Source organism: Galeopterus variegatus, unplaced genomic scaffold (assembly GCF_000696425.1).
Source record: "Galeopterus variegatus unplaced genomic scaffold, G_variegatus-3.0.2 Scaffold3499, whole genome shotgun sequence".
Classification (NCBI taxonomy): Eukaryota; Metazoa; Chordata; class Mammalia; order Dermoptera; family Cynocephalidae; genus Galeopterus; species Galeopterus variegatus.
This window is the reverse complement of record NW_007729610.1, coordinates 202,343-208,845: the sequence shown is the minus strand read 5'-3', so window position 1 is coordinate 208,845 and position 6,503 is coordinate 202,343.

Sequence of the window (6,503 nt, the reverse complement as noted above, 5' to 3'; positions counted from 1 at the left end):
GAAGTAGGGCGGAATTGTCATACTGGTGTTGGGGAACTCATAGATCTTGCCCATATCAGATGCATCAACAACTGAAAGAGTTGTCATGGCAGCGACAACTACTGGGATGTGGGGAGGTGCCACTTGCAGTAACAGCTCTGAGTCCTGTTTGGATACCTACCCGTTCCCATTCCTGGTCCACGTGCTTTGGGTGGAGTTGTCTCTCATTCAGCTTATCTGTCCCTGCCAAATGAGTCAACCATGCAGTTTTGAGTGCATTAGAGTGTGGCCCAGGACTCTGTACCCACAAAACTTTTCTCAATTTTGCAGAGGCAGTACTTGTGAAATAGGGTATGCTAATGTTGAGGGGAGCTCTGGGTACTATTTTTATTTCTGTGTTTATGGGCTTGATGTTCTCCTTCATTTATCAGAAGGGGGAATGGTGGGTGGTTTTTACATTTTTGGCCATAAAAGCAAACTTGGCTGGCAAATGGGACAAGCTGAACATTCTGGAGAATTAATGTCCCCTGGATGCAGTTCTGTGTCAAGGATAGATGAAGAGTTGGTGGCTAAGCACCTCTGCTTCCTCGCCCCTCCGTTGGGACAGGCTCCAGTTGCCCACAGAGGACACTTGCTTGATAACACGCCCTTTTTTTATCAACTCTCCCCGCTCTCTTATTTTGCTTCCCTACTGCCTTGAGATCATCTCTCAAATAAACTACTTGCATTTGAATACTTGACTCGGGGTCAGCTTCTGGGGGAACTCAGTAAGGGCTCCTGGGTTTTTTTTTTAAAAAAAAAGATGACTGGGGCCGGCCCGGTGGCGCACTGCTACAGTGCGCCGATTGGGAAGCGTGGCGGCGCTCCCGCCGAGGGTTCGGATCCCACATACAGACCGGCCGCTCACTGGCTGAGCGAGGTGCAGCCCGTGTCCGGTCCCGGTCCAGTACGGGCGCGACACTGAGGGTTGCGATCCGTTGCTGGTCATGAAAAAAGACAAAAAAAAAAAAAAAGGAAAAGATGACCGGTAAGGGGATCTTAACCCTTAACTTGGTGTTGTCAGCACCACGCTCACCCAGTGAGCCAACCGGCCATCCCTATATGGGATCCAAACCCGGGGCCTTGGTGTTATCAGCACCACACTCTCCTGAGTGAGCCACAGGCCGGCCCAAGGGCTCCTGGGTTTTGATTTCCTCGAAACACCCCTTCCTCCCTTTCCCTCTGTGTTTCCATAGTGACTCCATCCCAGCTCCAGGGTAGAACATGTGGATTTGACCTAGCCAATCAGCACTGATCTTTCACCAGTCACAGGGATTGGCTTAAGGGCAGAATGTGACCTGTTTAGAGCCAGTAATGTGTAAGGAGACTTTCTCTGGGAGGGGAGGGAAACAGGTGTCCCTGCTCACTGACTGTGAGCTGGGAGGAGGAAGGCTGGACTGGCTGCTGCCATCTTGCCACTTTGCCACGCTGTCTGAACATGGAGCCAACAGAGAGGTCTGCTAGGTGCAGAGTGAGAAACCAGACCCTGTGGTAGTGTTTGAGCCCCGGAGTCAAATGGGGCTTCAAGCAAGAATTATCCCTACGATTTTCAGTTCGATGAGCCAGGAAATTCCCTATTTAGTTTAAACCCAATTTGTGTTGTCACTAAGGTTCCATAGTGGATATAAGATGGCAAAGAGAAAAGGGCCTTCCCCTGGGTCTCTCTCTCTCTCTCTGTATGCCAAAGCAGGTGCATAGAGAGAGACATGGTGGGAACTGATCTCTGCTTACATAGGAGGGAAACCCCACATGGGCTGCTCTGGTCCCCAGGGGCCAGGCACTCCCACCCCAGGGGGTCAGGCCTGGGGGTAGGAGGGCTGGTCAGTGTGTTCCAGAGCCTGGGTTCCTCCCTGTAGGAACTCTGAAGCAAGAACAGGACAAACTGCCAACAGCCCCTGATGAACACTCTGCAATCTAAAGCCAGGTGGGATTAAAAGGCAGCAGACCCCCGCTTTTCTTCTGGGAAAATCTGAACACGAAACAGATGAATTAGGATCTACCTGAAAGCAGAGTCTGTCTCCTGAAGGTGACTTCAGGGAAACAGGAAGACTTCTCCTGCTTCATGAACACCTATCCACCAACTGGCCCACACTAATATTGGGACACGATACTCACCCACCCCACCCCCCAACCAAGTACTTCCCCAAGTTGAAATGTAAACACCTCTGCATGAGGTGGCACTAGTACCTGATATCAGATTTTAATACCTAAGTGAAAGTGACTGATCACAGGATTTCACAGAAAGCAGATTTTGTAGGGGGCACGAGGTAAGGAACCTGGAGGGAGGGGCTCAGCTACAGAGAATAAAGGATTCAGAGTCTACAGCAGACTTTAAAACTGATGAGAGAGAAGAGGGAGACTCAGAGACATTCTCTTTCTCAAAAATAAGAAAATCGTTTTGCCTGGCATTTACTTATACTCTAAGCATTTGCCTGATTCTCTAAGGCCCACCTTGGGCCATGTCCAGCCAGGCCTAGTCACTTACATATCCTCTCAAGCTACCTTTGCACTCGCTGGGCAGGGCTGAGTAGTTGCTGTGGAGACTGTACAGCCTGCAAAGTCTAAAATGTTTGCTATCTGGCCCTTTCCAGGAAAAGTTTGCTGACTCCTCTAAGTCAGTGGTTCTCAAACTTGAATGTACATTAGAACTCCCAGGAGGGCTTGCTAACACACGCTGCTGAGCCTTATCTCTGATTCACTGGGTCTGGGGTGGCACCCAAGAATTTGCATTTCTTTTCCTTTTCTTTTTTTTTTTTTTAGGAGCTATTTTTCTGGTTTACTGAACAAGAATCAAATTTTAAAGCATTAAATAAAGAAAGCAGAACCAATATGGAGAAATGGCAACAACTGCTTTAAAAAAAAAATAGACACAGAGAGGCAGCTTACTAGAGTAAGACCCGTTTTCATAAATGGTTACAAACAGCACGCAGTTTTAAGATGTGTGAAGGGATCATTTGCAGTGCTACAAAATAGAATCCACAGAGGCATCTGCTGCCCCCAGCCTCCGAGCAGAAAGGGGACAAATCTGAAAGTCTGTCCTACTATGTGACCCCCCCCAACCCCACCCCTCAGGCTGTCCTTCTACTAGGAACACTCATAGCTGAGGCTCTGAAACTAGCAAAGGAATCGTCTTCCTTAAAAAAGAAAGCATGGGTTAAGCAGCTTTCTTCCACACTTCGTTTTCTAAAAACATACACTGCTGGGGACAAAAAAATAAGTTTATGCAGCTCACACAAGCTCCCTGGTGCTGCCGCTGCTGCTGCTCTGGGGACCACGTGTTGAGAAGTGCTGGGCTAATCTCACGATTTCAATATTCAATGCTAATGCCATCTCTTTCCATGCTTTATTTCACAGTTACAGCTGCTCCAGACAACGTGATTCTGACTGACTTCAGCCCATGAGGTAGCTCCACAGCTGCAGCCCACGAGCCCCAAGTCCCTGCTCCTTGTGGGTGTGTGATGGAGGTTGCATTCTGAAATGTCTGGGAAAGAGCCCAGACTTAGCTGTTGTAACAAAGAGACCCCAAAATACAGCAGCTTAAGTAAGAAAGAGGTTTGCTCTTACGTTGACATTCCAGGTGGTCCAGGATGACAGGGTAATTCTCAGTCACAATGTCATTCAGAGACATGGTTTCTGTTTGTTTTGTAGCTCTGCCATCCCCTAGGATGTTATTCTTGTCTGCGTGGTCGAAGATGGGGCCTTGCCATCTCCACATTCAGGCACCTGAGAAATGGTAAAAGCGAAAGTCCACGGCAAGTGGCTCATCGTGAGCTGGACGAAGTTGCTCACATCACTTACTTCTGGCCCAGAATTGGCAGCCAACCCAGCAGCAACCACCTAGCCGCCACAGGAAGTGCCCCAGGCTCTCCCAACCCAAGCAGTGGGGGGCCTGTGGGCCTCAGCCACACCCTCCCAACACATGCAACCAGCCCAGCAACAACCACCAAGCCGCAGCAGGAAGGGTCCCGGGTTCCCATCTGGGGTGGTGGGAGGTGAAGGCTTTTACCACACCCCCTTGACATCTGCACCCAGCCCGGCAATGACCAAGCCTCTGCTGGAAGCTCCCTGGTCTCCCCTGTGGGAATGAGGGGGGTGCCACAGGCCTCAATCCCACCCCTCTCCTCCTTCCTCCTTCTTCCATCCCATTTCCTTTCCATTTCCCCTTTCTCCCTCCCTCCCAACTGCTCCACAACATCATCATAGAACATAAAAAATAAGATTAACAAAATTATATTTTCCTTAAAAAAAAAAAAAGAATTGGAGGCTGGGAAATGTAGTCTCTGGGTCAGCAGCCCCAGATCCAAGAAGATGACAATAGATTTGGGAGGACAAGTAGCAGGCTCAGAGCACCGCATTATTTTCTACTGACTTAGACCAGTCTTAGCTCTCTCTTGTGCTGCATGTCCATCCAGTGTATGCTAGAGGCTTGCTCCAGGCTGCAGTTGTCCTCACTTATGAGTCGGGTTGAAGGAGCAAGTACTGCATTTTTCAAATTTTGCTTTTTAGAAATTTGTATTGAAATAAAACATGTAAGCAGAAAAGTGTGCAAATCAAAAGTGCATATAGTTCAGTGGCTTTTTACAAAGTGAACACACCCATGTAACCAATGCACAGACAAGAAACAGACATGACCACTGCACCAGAAGCCTCCTCGGCCCCTGTCTGATCACTATCACCATCGAGAGTAACCACCATCATGCCCAAACCACACATTCATTTTGTCTATTTTTAAGCATTACATAACAAGTGCTGATGGAGATGTGGAGCAACCAGAACTCTCGTTCACTGTCTATCACACTGTATGGACTCTTCTGTGTCTGATTCCTTCATGCAACATTTTGTTGTGAGTTTTACCTATGCAGTTGCATGTAGCAAACATGCAACAAATTTCTATTGTGGTTTTTGTTTGTTTGCATTGCTGTGTAATATTCCATTAATGGATGCTTTGTTTATCCATTCTACCATTGATGGACAGTATTTGTTTCCACTATTTAACTATTAGTAATAGTGTTTCTATGAACATTCTAATACAAGTCTTTTCATGAACCCATATTTGCATTTCTCTTGCAGATATATGTTCACCCAACCTTGGAGTGGTATTGCTGGGTCATAATGATAGGGCAGGTGTATGTTTAGACCTAGTAGTTATTGCCAAACAGTTCTCCAAAATGAGTGAACAAATTCACATACCCATTAGCAGTGTGTGAGAGCTGCAGTTGCCCCACATTAGAACCTCAAGCAGAGAGTCTGCAAAGTACATAGACCAACTTCCATTTTCAAAAGCCACAGGATGCCTGGAGAGAGACACACGCGATTTGTGATGAGTGTGACACCTCATCCTGTGCTCCCAGTCACTGGACCAGGGAGCTCAAATTGGTAACCCAAACATCCAGATATAAAACTTGGAGATTTCATAAACAATCTGGCTATTGTGCTTTTGGGAAAAAATAGAAGATGCAGCAATAGAGGGCCCATGTTCCATTGTGACTATAATTGGCTGGAGGTGAGAGCAGGTGGCTTCCAATCTATCCATTATCGCCATTCCCTATGCTTCCCATGGTGGACCCACTTCATTCATTTACCTTCACTCCCTGACCATAGCAGATAATTGAGTTTCATGCAGTGGACTCCCAGCCTTCCTCCAGCCCTGATCAAGGCATCCAACATAACCAACCAAGGCATGCCTTTCCCTTAGTAGAATATGAGACCTGTGTCTGAAATATTTCCTCTGTCCCAAAATATCCCCACTGTCACAACTTTTACTTTGTATTAAGAATTGCTCTCTTCTGGCAGGCATATCTTAAACAGAATAAAAAAAAACTACTGGAAATGATGAAACATGAGGTAACTGATGGTGAATTACCTGCTGTTTCAGGTATCTATTGCTATGCAACAAACCATCACAAAACTTAGCGGCTTAAACCAACATTCCATTTGAACATGATTTTGTGGGTCAGTAACTCAATCAAAGCACAGTGGGAATAACACAGAAAGGCCCCATCTCTGTTCCATGATATCTGGGGCTTCAGCTGCAATGGCTCAAATAGCTCAGGTCTGGCTGGAACAATGCAGTTTGTGCTCATACGTCTAGGCCTCAGCCCTTGCTGTTGAGGGGGTTTCCTCAGTTCTCCTCCACACAGCCTCTTCATGAGGTTATCTTGGGCTTCCTCACAGCATGGTAGTCTTGGGGCAGTTGGACTTCTACAGAGGACTGGCTTCCCAGGGAGCAGAATCAGAAGCTGCGAGGCCCTTTTCAGGCTTAGGCCCAGAACCGGCTCACCGTCATGTACCATGCATTCTAGCAGTCAGAGCAAGTCACAAGGTCAGCACAGACTCAAGGGGAATGCGAGTAATCTCCACTTCTCAGTGGGGAAAACTGCAAAACACTGAAGCCATCTTCAATCTACCCCACCTGCCTCCCTTCCTGCCTCTCTCTCTCTCTCTGTCCTCCCCCATTCCTCTCTGCCATCTGTTTTCCTCTAACA